At 44.5% G+C, this 15,673-nt stretch overlaps 1 protein-coding gene across 1 annotated transcript in view; it reads right to left on the bottom strand.

The window, feature by feature from the left end:
- CAMKMT (calmodulin-lysine N-methyltransferase) overlaps window positions 1-15,673 on the bottom strand; it is a 654,168-nt gene that overhangs the window by 417,735 nt on the left and 220,760 nt on the right. The window lies entirely within an intron of this gene.

The following is a 15,673-nucleotide window of genomic DNA, read 5'->3' as shown; positions in this document are numbered from 1 at the left end:
ATGAGGGAAAAGCTGCTGAGAACAAAGATTTTTGTTTCAGCATAAACAATCCGATCGTCCGATGAATAAGCAGCATTTTTGTTGGCCAATTGCTGACATCTCTACACCTACGAGCTCTTGTCTGCAAAGCTGGGATTTATAAATGTGGATATTACATACACACAGTATGCAACACAGAAACTGTATTTTGCACACACAAGTATACACAAAAAAAACATGTAACACACATCCACAATGCATAATACAGACACAATACACACATGATTTACACATATACACCCCCCAAATGCATAACACACATACTGCATGACACAAACACACTGCATGATATACAAACACAAATGATGATACACAAACAAGGCATGACACACACACACAAACACACACACAATGCATGATACAATTCTTTAACTTTATGATTTGGGGCAAATACAAACTGATTATCTGAAACGGTGAATTAAAGGGAACCAGTCAGGTGCAATATGCACCCAGAACCAGGAGCAGTTCTGGGTGTATATTTCTAATCCCTGTCTAACTGTCCCTTTATAATATGCTAATGAGGTCAGTGACTAGTCGCAAGGGCATTAGTTCAGTTGGCTAGTCGGCCCCCTTAGCATGTAAGCACACCCCTGTGGGCATGCTAATGAATGTTACCGTCAGAGGCATGGTCGATCACACCGCTCTTTGCTGCCACTGCGCCCGACGCTGGTTTCGGCTCAGTGCATATGATTGGAAGTCCTGGACTACTATGAAGCCGGGTGTACGCGTCTCAGCTTCAAACTGGTGTAGTGCGCATGAACGAAAGTCCGGAGACTTCTGATCATGTGCACTGAGCCGAAAACCAGCGGTGGCAGCAGAGGTGAGAGTGACCATGCCTCTGACGTTGCGCATTCATTAGCATGTTAGCACACCCCTGTGCTAACATGCTAAGAGTACCGACTAGCCAAGGGAACTAACGCCCTTGCGACTAGTCCCTGCGCTCATTAGCATATCATAAAGAGATCTTAAGAAACACTTTTTCTAAAGATCTCTTTATCTGTGCTACTAGATACAGGGACAGTTAGGCAGGGATTAGCAATATACACCAAGAACTCCTCTTGGATCTGGGTGTATATTGCACCTGACAGGTTCCCTTTAATGGCATATATACTGTATATAAAGATACACACACTGTATATACATATACACACATAGAGAAAATTCTCAGGAAAGTAACGGGCTCCGCTGCTAACACAATTAGTACTTTTATGGCTGCTGCTACAATAAAATAAAATCTACAGAGTCGGTGTCACTCGTTGAGTTGTCTCATGTCAAGTACAACTGCTTAGAGATAAATGAATCACAACTACAAAGAACAGGTATCTTAACAAGACAACTGAGTGAAAAACGCGGCACATGAGTCACTGGAAATTGACATTTTTATGACCCAAGATTGCTGCATGCTGCACCTCCTGCACTTGACTGCTGACATATCTGACTAAACCCCGAGGGAGGGTTTTTTTTATGATTTTTTTTCTTTTTTCCCCATTATTATTTATATTTTTTTTTTCCTCCAGTCGGGTTTTCTGTATGTCAGGTTGAAAAGAAACACAAAGTGACAGAAAAATAACTTGAAATTGCCATAAATTGAATAGAATTTCAAAATGCACAAGCAAACAACATACTCTTTAATGTAACATTTCTCAACTTGGCAGCCGCTTAAATCGTGTATCACTGAATTCCGCGAGAAAAAAAAGGACAGCCAGGTGACTGCTCGACAATGAGCACAATGTAATGTCAACGAGTGTAAAAATAAAGCGCCACATATCTTTATCATGAAAGGGAAAATGTAATGCTATTAAAATCAAAATATGCACCAGTGGGCCATAAAAAATGCTTTCCACGTCAAGAGCAAAAAGATGTATTTAAAAAAAAAAGATGTAACAAAAATTATAGGAATTAAAAAAAAAATAACATATCACATATATTCTCTCTCTGGCTATCTACATAATACGGAATGGCCACCTATATATTTTATATATCTGTCATGATTAAAGCTTCCTGTCGGGTGTAGCAAACATGGCGTGGTGCATTCAGACCTACGTGCGTCTGAAGCACAACAAAAAAAAAAAAACAAGAAAAGGGGGACACAGGGGACACAAAAACAACAGGAGGCCCTGGAACTAGTTAGAGGGGTAGGAGGGCACCTCCTAACCTCACCAGTCCTTATACAGTCTCCGCAACTGTCGCCGAACAGGAACCTGAAACCCACAGAAGACCCTATTGCAGCCCTGACTAGTGAGGGGCAAGTGGGGTTCGCTAGACCAACACATTAGGGAAGTAAAGACAAACAAACAAAAGCATATAGCCTCAGCACAAAAACTTGAACTGCGGAACCTTCCTCAAAGGCGGCCAGAGAACAAATGACTTTGTATCTTCAGCAGGGATTGCTGGGATACACCACTATTTAAAGCTGAAGGGCGTGACTACTTAGTAAGTGCAACTGATCACTCAGCAAGGAATTGCTTGGAAAAGCTGCAATAGAAAAACTGGTACTTAACCACTTCAGTGCCAAGAGAAATGAAACCCATGTAAATGTAGCGAGCCAGATGAGAGGCTCCAGTCCAAAGGCTGTCACTGGTCTCCTACATACAGGGAGAAGAACGTGACACTTACCCATCTGGAAATTAAAAACACCTGGCCCAGGAGCACAGTGTAAAATCAAGTGAACATGTTTTCCTTGAATCAATTTTAAAGTGGTTTTGTAACTGTAAATCATTATTTTTTTTTAGCCATGAATTAATTAAAGGGAATCTGTCATCAGGTTTTTTCTATGTAATCTAAGCACAGCATGATGTGGGGAATGAGATCCTGATTCCAGCGATGTATCATTTACTGGAGTGCTTGAGTCACGCTTTTACACGTGGCGGGTGCGTTAAAACCAACAGATGTCTGACACACAACAAAAACACCCCACAACAACACCACAAACACAATAACAATAGTGGGCCCTGGCACAAATGAGGGGGTAGATTGGAAACTTCCTGTCCTTATCTGCAGCTGTAACCTGCACTCCTAGCCAGACCCTATACAGGCTCTGCACCTGTCACCAAGCAAGAACCTGAAGCCCTGAAAAGACCCTTCAATAGTCCTGGCAAGTGAGTGGGAAGGTAAGGCTCACTAGGCCCACCGCTGCACTAATACAACAAAAGGGTAGGTGAGACAAACAGGGGAATAACAACAAAAGTGGAGAAGATACAACTTCATGATAAATCCACAGCAGCGCCTTCCCCCAAGGCGGCCAGAATACAAATAGTTTGGAATAATAGCAAAGATTGCTGGGAAACCCTACTATTTAAAAACAAGGGAGTGTGGCTACAGAGCAGCTGCAGCTGACTTGTACTGCTGGGGAGCTCCTAGCAACAAAACTGACATTAAAGGCCACTTTACACACAGCAACATCGCTAGCGATGTCGCTGTCGATCGCACCCGCCCCCGTCGTTTGAGTGTCACGGGCAAATCGCTGCCCGTGGCGCACAATATCGTTTGGCCCCGTCACACATACTTACCTGCCTAGCAATGTCGCTGTGGCCGTCGAACTGCCTCCTTTCTAAGGGGGCAGTTGATTCAGCGTCACAGCGGTGTCACTAAGCGGCCACCCAATAGAAGTGGAGGGGCGGAGATGAGCGGGCCGAACATCCTGCCCACCTCCTTCCTTCCTCATTGCGGGTGGCCGCAGGTAAGGTGATGTTCCTCGTTCCTGCGGTGTCACACATAGCGATGTGTGCTGCTGCAGGAACGACAAACAACCTGCGTCCTGCAACAGCAACGATAATCGGGAAAGGAACGACGTGTCAACGATCAATGATTAGATAAGTAATTTTGATCATTTATGGTCGTTCCTGCGTTTCACACGCAAAGACGTCGCTAACGAGGCCGGATGTCCGTCACGAATTCCGTGACCCCCAACAACATCTCGTTAGCGATGTCGTTGCATGTAAAGCGGCCTTAACTCTTTCAGCACCAAGAGAAACAAAACAACATTTAAATGTAGAGTTCCAGATGGAGATGAAAAGTTCCAGTCCTAAAGCTGTCACTAGTCTCTAAAAACAGGGAGACAAACGTGACAGCTCCATTTTTTTATAGAATCCCCGTTTTCTCTGCTGTAAATGTAGCAGTGGTCAGAATGCCAAGCTGAGTATAACCCCGCCCACACCACTGATTGGCAGCTTGCTAACAATGCAGGAAGCTGCCAATCAGTCGTGTGGGTGGGGTTACACAGATTACCCTGACTGGTTTGTATGTGACAAGTAGTCTTGCAGTAATAATCTCCTTCTAATGAAACACTGTATTGAAACTACAGCGAACAGCCTAATAAGTGACACATGCCAGTAATCTCTGCCCCTACAATATGCTGCTCAGAAATTAAATAGCAAAAACCCTGCTGACAAATTCCCTTTAAATGGATTCATTTTTGCCGGCCAGAGCCTCCTTGGATCCGTTCCAGAGGTCTCCGCTGGCTTCAGAAGAAGTGTCAGTCCCGTTTTGAAGTTCAAGCTGTGCTGCAGCCTGTAATTGGCTGGAGAGGTCAGGTAACTAGAAGAATATGTCATCGTATGTTACTCTTGAAGTCAATTCACCATTACAGCCAACTATGGGCTGCAGTGATTTCCAAATTGGCAGACACCAATTTCAGAGTTGTGGAAAACCTCTGAGCATTCCCTTGGATCTGTGAGGTGCTGGAAGGCAAGTATGATTAATTATTTTAAATTTAATGGATAGTGCTGGTGATGGGAAAGGAGTCGGTGCCCGTGGCTCTGCTGAGCGCAGGCTCCGCTCGTCCACTAGGCTGGGTTTCCCTGGAACCTGCAGTGCCACTGGCTGACTATAGGTGGCATGTGTCTCCCAGCTGAGGTTGCCATCATTCACCTGCAGCCAATGGGAAGACACCGCACCCTTCTTATTCCCCCTCCTGTCATATGACCACTGCCAGAGATAGTTCTATTCCTGGTTCCTGTGTTATTTGTAATGTGATTCCTGTGTGCTGATCTCTGCTTGTTTCTTGACTACCTCTCCTGCCTGCTATGTATGTACCTCGCTGCCTGATCCGGATTTGACCACTGCTTGTTTTCTGATTACGTCCTTGCCTGCCGATTCTGTCCCTGTTCTGCAATTCCTGGTTTGACCCTGCCTGATGACTACTCTCTCAGACTGCTGCCTGCCACAGGTAGTGATCTCCAGGGCCCTGTGTAATTCCAAATCCCTGTATAGGGGTTAAAGGGTTTCAGGGTTCTAGGGGTCCTGCTTGGTGAGTGGCTTCCCTGTAGCCTATTTATTACAGTCCGCCTGAGTCTGTGGATCCAGGCAGACGTTACACCTTCTGGCAGGGGCTCTCCGGTTGTATAAAGGATAATTTGGCAGGAAGAGACCTCCCTTCCTACCTACGGTAGATGCCCTGAATATAATATACACACCTGAATACAAGGCTAGACCTCCGCTTTCACAAGCAGGCATTGGAACAGGCCCTAGTACCTCCTTGTGGTAGAAAACTACTCAGGCTTGCACCAGCCTTCAAATACCTCCTGCTGCCAAGACTGTATCTCCCATTACTGAGTCGATGCAGGTTGAGTGCTCAAATCTCTGTGCAAGAGCATCAGCATAAGATTATGGAGAACAAGTGTATGTATTGTGAAGGCAAAGGACATTTTGTCGATCAGTGCTCAGTGAGGCCAGGAAACACCAGCACCTAAGGTTAGTTGGAGAGATTACTCTAGCTGAGAAAGATTGCTCTCCAAAGCTGTTCACTGAAGTCCCCCTGGTCTGGGGTGAGAGGTATCTTTCAATGGAGCTCAATAGGACTCCAGATCTGTTGGCAACTTTATCCATCAAGGCATGGTTTGTAAACTGCTGCTCCCTGCGTAGTAGCGCTAAATCTCTCTGAATATTGCTTCCAATGATGGACAACTCTTGTCTGAGTCCACTACAAGTTGGAGCTTTACAATCCGAGAAGATTTAATTCTATGTGGTGTCCAAATCCGTGAACTTAGGGGGGCTTCTGTAACATCTGCCCAGGACCAAAGACTCAGGATGGCTGTTACGGACAGACTAAAGGCTAGCTGCCCACTTAGCAGGTTCCCAAGAATCCCGAAACCCTTTAACCCCTGTACAGGGATTTGGAATTACACAAGGTCCAGGAGATCGTTGCTTATGGAACGCTGCAATCGAGGATAGAGTAGTCGTCAGGCAGGGTCCAAACCAGCAAGTACAGAAAGGGACAAAATTGGCAGGCAAGAGAGTGACCAAGAATTCAGGCTAAGATCAAACCGGAGATGGCAGCGAGGTACAGAACACAGCAGGCAGGAGAGTAGTCAGTGAACGGGCAGAGGTCAGACACGAGTATCAGAAGTTCAGGAGCAGGGTGTGAACCAGAGATAAGCAGAACTACAAAACTATATCTGGCAGGGACTAGCAGACAGTTGGGGGAATTAGAAGGGTGTGGTGTCTTCCCATTGGCTGTAGCTGAAAGGTGGTAACTTCAGCTGGAAGACACACACAACCACAGTCAGCCAGTGGTACTGCAGGTCACAAGGAAACCCAGCTAAGTGGATGGGTGGAGCCATCAGTGCCACTGGCCAGACTCCTCCCCTATCACCAGTACTGTCCACAGAGGGAATAAGGCAGCACCTGGTGACCGAAGCAGAAGTTGTAGGAGCAAACTCCAATGGGGACTTGACAGCTTCCCTGTCTAAACTTGCCAGTTGTAAATTAGTCCTTCAGACAAGTTCTTCAGTGAGTCCCCAATTATGCTCCGAGCTGACTTGCCAAAATCTTGCCTAAAAATCCATCCTCCGTGCTGGGAAATCTCTCTTTTCTGCCCACCTATTATCATTCCTTTGCAGATTTTTTTTTTTGTGAAAAAAGGCAGAGGTCTTACCTTTGCATAGACTTTACAATTGTTACATTGACCTTCAGCCTGGAAACTCTCCAGGTATCCTTTGCCATTTCGGCGTACATACATGAAAACTTAGCTAAAGGATTCATCTGCAAGTCCTCTTCTCCTACTGATGCCAGTTACTTCTTCGTGTCAAAAAAGGATGGTTCCTTATGTCCCTGTATTGACTATTAGGGATGTAATACTGTAAGTTCACCATTAAAAACATCTTTGATTTCTGAACTATTTGACAGTGAAGTTGTTCCAAGCTGGATCTATGAGGAGCTTGTAACTTGATCCAGATCCGTAAAGGCGAGATGTGGAATACAGCCTTTAATACCCGGGATGATCACTATGAGTTTCTTTTCATGCCCTTTGGTCTGTGCAATGTGTCTACCATGTTTCATGAGTTCGTTAATGACATTTTCCGGGACCTCTTCTATGAGTCCGTGATCGTATATATGGATGACATACTGATTTTCTCCCCAGATGCATCAACCCATAAGAAGATGTCTGTCAGATTCTTCAATGCCTATGGAAGAACAATTTGCTTCTTAAGTTTCCTAAGTATGTCTTCGAAAAATCCTCTTTGCCTTTCCTTGGCTACATTGTTTCCAGCCAAGGTCTCGAAATGGATCCTGGGAAAGTTTCTGCTGTTCTCTCCTGGCCTCATCCTGAAGGCCTACATGTTACCTAGCAGTTCATGGTTTTCTCCAACTTCTACAGACAATTCATTCCATACTTCTGGTCCCTCATGGCACCTATCTCCACCTTAATCAGAAAAGGGGCAAACACCAAGTTCTGGCCAGAGTCAGCTGTATCGGCCTTCCAGCAACTGAAAGAAGCCTTTGCAAGAGCTCCATTGCTGCACCACCCATATTCTAACATGCAGTATTTCCTGGAAATCAATGCCTCCTCTATTGGTGCTGAAGCAGACTTTTTGCAAAGGATTTCCTTAGGAAAGTCTGTCACCTGTAAGTTTTTCTCTACATTGTTTTCTCTGACTGAGCAAAATTATACCATTAGAGATTGTAAACTGTTGGCCGTTAAGATGCTGACATTTTCTCAAAGGTGCCAGTTTTACACGGATCATAAGAATCTGACTTCTCTGCAGTCTACTCAAAGGTTATGTCCTTGTCAAGCCAGGTGGGCACTCTTCTTTGCACGATTCGACTTTGAGCTGCACTTTCATGCTGCAGAAAAGAATGTTAAAGCAGATGCCTTGTCTCGTTCCCTTGATGTATCTGACTCAACAGAGATCGATCTGACCAAAATTGTTGAAGTGTCTCCTGTTCTTTTAAAGGACATTTCTCCGGGTAAGACTTTTGTTCCTTGAGGTAGGCAGAGGAGAATTTTGTTTTGGGGATAAGAGTCCAGACTAGCCACGTGGGCAAATTTAAATCTACTGAATTAACTGCTTGCTGCTTCTGGTGGCACTCATTGGGCAGGAATGTTCAGGATTTCGTAATAGCCTGTCCTCTGTGCACTAGAAACAAGTCCCTCAAGAACAATTCTTCTGTTCCTCTTCAACCTCTGTCAGTTCCTTACATTACCTGGCAAAACATAGCCATGGATTTCATCACGACTTACCCGACTCAGAGGATTGTAACATCATCTGGGTAATGGTGGACAGTTTCTCCAAAATGGCTCATTAAATCCCTCTGGCCAGCCTCCCTTCTGCTTCCTAACTCACCACGCAATTTTTTCAGCATGTGTTTTGTCGACATGGTCTTCCTTTCCACATTGTCTGTAATCAAGGGGTCCAGTTCACATGAAAGTACTGGAAAGCTCTTTGAAAGCTGCTGAATGTTCAGCTGGACGTCTCCTCTGCGTATCATTCTCAGACCAATAGGCAAGTGGAACGGGTCAATCAGGTACTTGAGAACTACTTACGTTGTTATATTTCTGCTTGTCAAGATGATTGGGTAATCTTCTGGAACATCTCCACTTTTTATTGATTACTATCAGCACCCTCGATTGCCATCTCCCATGACTGTTTCCTCTGGGGTACCAACTGCAGATTCCTTATATGGCAACTTCATCCAGATCTGGCAACAAATTAGGGCCTCCCTCCTTAAAGCCGTGTCCAAGATGAAGTCGCAGGTAGACAAGAAAATAGGTTCCCCCCCTGTTAACTGTTCTGGAGATAAGGTCTGGTCCTTCAAGTTCACTCCTCGGTACCTTGGAGCATTCAAGATCCTCAGGCAGATCAATCCAGTGACCTACAGTTTCCAGCTCCTGGTGAATCTACAGGCTCTAAAGTCCTTCCATGTCTCACTCCTAAAGCCGGTAGTTATGAATCGCTTCCCCAGGTCTCATACTCGTGCATTTACATCTGTTCCTTCGGATGTGTTTGAGGTAAGACGTATTCTGGATTCCATGAAGGTTCAGGTGAGGACCTTCTACTTGATTGACTGGAAGGAGTTTGGTCCTGAGGAGAGATCTTGCGATCTGCAGAGAACGACTGCACCCCTTCCATCTTGGAGAGATTTCTTAGTAGATCTGGCCAAAAAATGGAGGGATGTAAAGGGGGAAGGTACTATCATGCCTGTAAACCGTACTCATTCGCAGCACCAGTCTACTCACTTAGCTGCTCCACTAAGCCTCAGGCCTGCACGCTGAAACACGTTCCCTCTGTACCTCACACTTCTGCCTTAACCTGGAAGACCAGGGACTGCCTTGTGAGTGTTACTTGGCGACTACCTGCAGCTCAGCCTATCCTAACCATCTGAGGCTCTAGTGAACACCGGGAAGTCACTTAGTTACGCCCCTCTAAGGTAATGCCCAGCCAAAAGGCCCAGCCAATGGCGTAGTGGGTCCACACCCACCATGTAGGAATAATATTACCCAACTCAAACTGCCCCTCTCAATAATATGTCCCCCCACACTGGCCCTCTCCATATTTCACACCACACACTGTCCCTCTCCATAATATTCCCTCCACATACTGCCACTCTCTATTATGTCCCTCAACTGCCGCTCTTCATAAAAATCCCCCCCACACTGCCCCTTCTCCATAATAAACCCCACCACACTGCCCCTATAAATAATATCCCCCACATAATGCATAATGCCCCCTTTCACATTCTCGTCGCTCCATAATGTTCCCCATATTATCCTCCATTGCTCCACAATGTCCATCATTGCCTCATAAGGCCCCATAGTATCCTACATTGCTCCGTAATGTTCCCATAATGCAAATAATTGCACAATAATCTTCTCCATTGTCTCATAATGCCACCTATAATGTCCTCCATTGCCCCATAATGTCCTCAATGTCTCATAATGTCCTATGTTGCCTCATAATATCTACCATAATGTCCTCCATTGCATCATATGGTCCTTCATTGATGCATTATGTACCCACACAGTAAACTCAACCCTTACCTCCCCAACTGAAGTCATATTTCATCTGTAGCTACTCCATGGAGTGCTTCCCAGTGCCCAATGTCTATGCTGCCCGTGCGGCCCCGGCAGCAGTGTGATGACATCATCAGCAGCAAGCTGACCTCATCACATCACTGCACATCAGGGCATGGGCTGGGGAGCGCTCCTCCAGCGCCCCTTTGTTCAAATATATTTGCGTCTTTCAGACGCGAATACATTTCAATATAGGAAGAAAGGAGATGTGTCTCCTGAACAGCTCCATGGGTCACAACAAACCATTTCCCGTGCCTCATGCGGGCTGCGGGCAACAGCTTTACAGGCCTACCTTATCTCGATCATTTCACCTAGAAGTATGGATTTTAGACAGTATATTAAGTAATGAAATCCAATTGTGAACACTATATATTGATGACTTTGCCATGCACACGAGGTTTAAAACCTATTTCAGTGACTTATACCTTATAACATTAATTTAATAGCTATATCTCAGATAAAATGATGAATTTTAGAATAATTAAATATCATTTTTTGAGATGACCATTATTATAGTATGATAAAAACTACAGGATGGCTGAGGTTGATTTATATAAACGTAGACATTCCTGCGGGTTTGAAACCGCACGATTGTCAACTGAACACAATATTGAGTAGTCGACTTTTCTGTGAAAAGGATGACAAAAAAAATTGAGTTTACGGTACCCAAATGAGGTGGATGGAGCCTAAATGCATGATGGCGGTTCCAGAAAGGCGAATAGAGTAAAACTATGCTCGGATAAAACTCTGATCAGAATGCCATTAGCATAATTGACCCAATTCTCTATGACGAGAAAATCTATGGGCGTGTGTCTAACATACAAAGTTCTTCACAGTTCTGCACCTTCATACATCTTCTCCCTCCTCTATCACCTTCCCATGCTCTCTGTTCCGCTATTGACCTAAGACGGACATCTTCAAAAATCTCACTTCCATCTCCAAGTCTTCTCCCTTGCTGCACCAGTTTTCTGGAATGCACTACCCCAGACAATCCGATTAATTCTCAGACTGGCCTATCACCTCAACTCACTAATTAAACTAACTATCCCCTGTTCTCTCTTCCTTGTGTGATGATCTACCACTAGGTGTCACTAGATGCAGTCAGTGGCGGTGAAGTATAAGAAGCCGAGGTCTGGAGCCAGGGGGTCACGTATGGAACATAGGGGAGAAGCAAAGCCAAAGTCGAGGTATAAGTCAGAGGTCAGAATCCAGGAGGTCACGTAAGATACTAAAGGGAAACAAAGAGCCGAAGTCAGGGTACAAGCCAGAGGTCAGAAGCCAGGAAGTCACATAAGGTACACAGGGAAAAAGCAGAGTCATAGTCAGAGTACGAGCCAGAGGTCAGAAACCAGGGGGTTAACGTCAGAGTCGGGGGAATGGGCGGAGAAGGGTAATACAGATCCGGGGTAGGCAGGCAAGATCAGAACAAGCACTTTCAGAAACCAGGGCACTCATTGCAGAGCATAAACTACGACAGGTGGAGTTCCGGGTGAGGTTGCTCCCTAATGGAGCAGAGCAATCACCCGGAATGAGGTGCCTGAGGAGAGGTCCCTCCCAACACCAGCGAAGGACCTGAGCACGGGAACAACCCATCCACCGGAACATATACAAAAAAGAACACATGCTCTGCTGAATAGCAGAGCACCGCTTATCAAATCCATGACACCTTGTACACATACTGGCCAGTGACCAATTCATACAGCAATATGTGAATCCTCTATTATATTGATGGTCTGACCATATGATTCAAGCATTTTTTTTACCATTCACCTCTTGTGCCTCTACTATTTCCTCATAGATTGTAAGCTCGCGAGCAGGATCCTCATTCTGCAATATCTCATATTGTTTGTACATGACCCTCTGAATTGTAGTGTTGCAGAATATGTTAGTAGTATAGAAATACAATTATTATTATGATTATTATTATTATTATTATTATTATATTATTACATGGTGCAAAATCTAAGAAATATAAAATCTCTGTTCGACTTGAAAAATCTCTCATGTACTGGTTACATTTCGACAGACATTCATCTATCCTCCCGATGTCTTATTATGAACTTTACATTGTCTCCGAAATCACCGACTCCGTGGAGAGAAGGAATAGGTCGGATGAACCCCCTGAACCATCATTATAGATTGTGATCTCAAAATGTGCCTGTGCCATAAGGAGATAAAGGAACTTGCCCACGGTCATAAAACTGTAAAACGTTACCCATAGCCGAGACCTGACACAATCAGGAAAGCTCTTCGCATGGAGACGTGAAAGGCACTGGATTAATACTTTTATTTCGGCACCTTCTGAACTCTCCATACTGGGTCACATGACTTGATGCAATTTCACTGCGGACACATCGCAACAAGCAAACTTTTTTTTATTTCTTTTTTACTTGCCTTGTATTTAAGTAAAGAATAAAACAAATACTGAATTCGAGCCAATAGATTTGCAAAAAATACTCCGTTTTTTATACAGAACCTACTGAAATTCTGTTCAAAGTGGGTGCATATTTGCAAGTGACAAAGATTTTAAAGGGGTCGTCTATCGCTAGAGACATTTTTTTTCAACTTTTAAAAGGGGTTGACTGCACTTATTAGTTTAGACCAGAAAGCCCTTTTAGTTGCATGCAATTTGGGATAAAAAAAAAATAATTATTTTTGCAGTTTGTTTAAATAAATAATAATTTATTTTTTTTTGTACCATTTCACTTTTAGTCTTTTTGGTTACCCGCACATTCAACTTTGCTGTGGTCTTTGGTCATAAATCACCTGTGAGGAGCTCAGAATAAATTCAGATAAGGTCTCTTTCACACGTCAGTGTAAAAAGCACATTTTTCACTGACGTGTTGAAGGTGCATATGGCCCTCTGTGTGCCGTGATTTTAGCACACGTTTATTCTCCGTGTGCTATCCATGATAGAACACGGATAGCAGGAACTTTATACTCACCTCTGTCCCTGGTGCTGATGTCTTTGGCCGCTGCTGTTACTTCCGGGTCCGTGGTGCACTGAATATTCATGAGCATAATGAGCGGGCCTAGAAGCAAGTGACAGCAGCGCCGAAGACAGCAGTGCTGGAGACAGGTGAGTATAGAAAATAATTTTATTTCACAGACATGTGTTTTCTCCAGTACGTGTCACGTGGATCACATCAGTGTGTGGTCCATGTGACATCAGTGGTGCTGGAGAAAAATGGACTTGTCTCCGTGCAGAACAGATGGACACGCATGTGCTCCGCACGGACAGACGGTCCCTGAGAAATCACTGATGTTTGCACAGACCCATTGATTTTAATTGGTCTGCGTATGTCTGTGATTCTGGTGTGTATAAAAATGGCGACATACAAATCACTGATGTGTGAAAAGGGCTTAAAAGAGTGACAAAGTCTGTGACCAAACAGTCGTATCGAGCTCACTGATGGATTCTCAGTTAAAACGATTTGTGGTTGGCAATAGTCAAACGAAGGCAAAGGTGCAACATTTTTAATTGGAACCAATTACACAAATGATTTTTAGCAAAAAAAAAAAAAAAAAATAACATGGATATAGTAAATAAATAAATAAATAAATATCAACAAAAAGTATACAACTCCTTTAAAATTTTAGAAAAATATTTGTTCGCTATTTCCAAAATTAAAAATCGTTAAAGCGTTACCGTTGTTTAAATAAATCAATAATACACATGAAAATTAACAACTCTAATATATTTTATCAGACAAATTTGCTTCTTTCTCTTCTATAATTGATCAGTCATGATCAAAATTCTCAATTCTGGGCTAAAATCTGTAATCAGTGTAGACTTTCCCATTACTGAGATAGGAGATGGCAGTTCGTGCGGATGAGATTCTATGTAGACAGACGAGAGAGCAGGGGCGGAGCTATGCCTCTAGCTCTTCCTTCTGCCTCTAGCTCCTCCCTCTGCCTCTAGCTCTTCTATAATGCCTCTGTCTCCTCTAAAATGCCTCTAGCTCCTTCCTCTGCCTTTAGCTCTTCACTCTGCCTCTAGCGCCTCCGTCTACCTCTAGCTCTTAATTCTTCCTCTGGCGCCACCCTCTGCCTCTAGCTCCTCTGCTTCTAGCACCTCCCTATGCCTCTAGCTCCTTCCTCTGCCTCTAGCGTCTCTCTCTGCATCTTTCCCCTCCCTCTGCTTCTAGCCTCTCCCTCTGCTTCTAGCCTCTCTCTCTGCCTCTTGCCCCCTCCCTCTGCCTCTAGCTCCTCTGCCTCTAGCGTCTCTCTCTGCTTCTTGCCCCTCCCTCTGCTTCTAGCCCCTCCCTCTGCTTCTAGCCCCTCTCTCTCTGCCTCTTGCCCCTCCCTCTGCCTCTAGCGTTTCTCTCTGCTTCTTGCCCCACCCTCTGCTTCTAGCCCCTCCCTCTGCTTCTAGCCCCTCCCTCTGCTTCTAGCCCCTCCCTCTGCTTCTAGCCCCTCCCTCTGCTTCTAGCCCCTCCCTCTCTGCCTCTTGCCCCTCCCTCTGCCTCTAGCGTCTCTCTCTGCTTCTAGCCCCTCCCTCTGCTTCTAGCCCCTCCCTCTGCTTCTAGCCCCTCTCTCTCTGCCTCTTGCCCCTCCCTCTGCCTCTAGCGTCTCTCTCTGCCTCTTGCCCCTCCCTCTGCTTCTAGCCTCTCCCTCTGCCTTTAGCACCTCTCTCTGCCTCTAGCCTCTCTCTCTCGGCTTCTTGCCCCTCCCTCTGCTTCTAGCCCCTCCATTTGCCTCTAGCTCCTCCCTCTACCTTTAGCTCCTCCTTGCATCATAGAATCTCATCAGCAGCATCTGCCATCTCCTATCTAAGTAATGGGAAAGTCTTCACTGAATACAGATTTTGCCCTCCTGAGAATTTTGGTAATGACTGATCAAATTTTTTGCAAAGAAGCAGATTTCTCTCATAAGATATATTATAAAGTTGATTATTTTTCATGTCTACTATTGATTTATGAAACAAAAATTAAAATGACGGTTACTCTAGCAACTGTTGAATGTTGGGGCGCAATTTTGTTTGACCCCTAAAGGGTGATAATTTCTTTACAAGGAGATGCTTCTCACTTCACCCCTGACTAACTGAAAGTGTGATACTGTAGATGGGGCAGAATGTATACAGTGAGCAGATCATAGCATGATAATGCCTCAGAGGAACAATGTCTGCACTCTACTGGTATTGTGCTAATGGTGAGTAAACCGGAGAAACTTTAAAATTGAAAAAAAAAATGTAACTATTTAAGGTGTTGTCCAGTATTATTCTAACACATGGGTGGGTTTAAAAAAACAAATTGAGTTATTCATCAGCACCTGGCAGCTCAGAGGGTCCAGCGCAGTCGGTTCTGGTGATCAACGACGGATGAGGAAGAAATAACCACTATT

The sequence above is a fragment of the Anomaloglossus baeobatrachus genome, chromosome 3 (genome assembly GCF_048569485.1).
Source record: "Anomaloglossus baeobatrachus isolate aAnoBae1 chromosome 3, aAnoBae1.hap1, whole genome shotgun sequence".
NCBI lineage: Eukaryota > Metazoa > Chordata > Amphibia > Anura > Aromobatidae > Anomaloglossus > Anomaloglossus baeobatrachus.
This window is presented reverse-complemented; position numbering and strand designations above follow the sequence as displayed.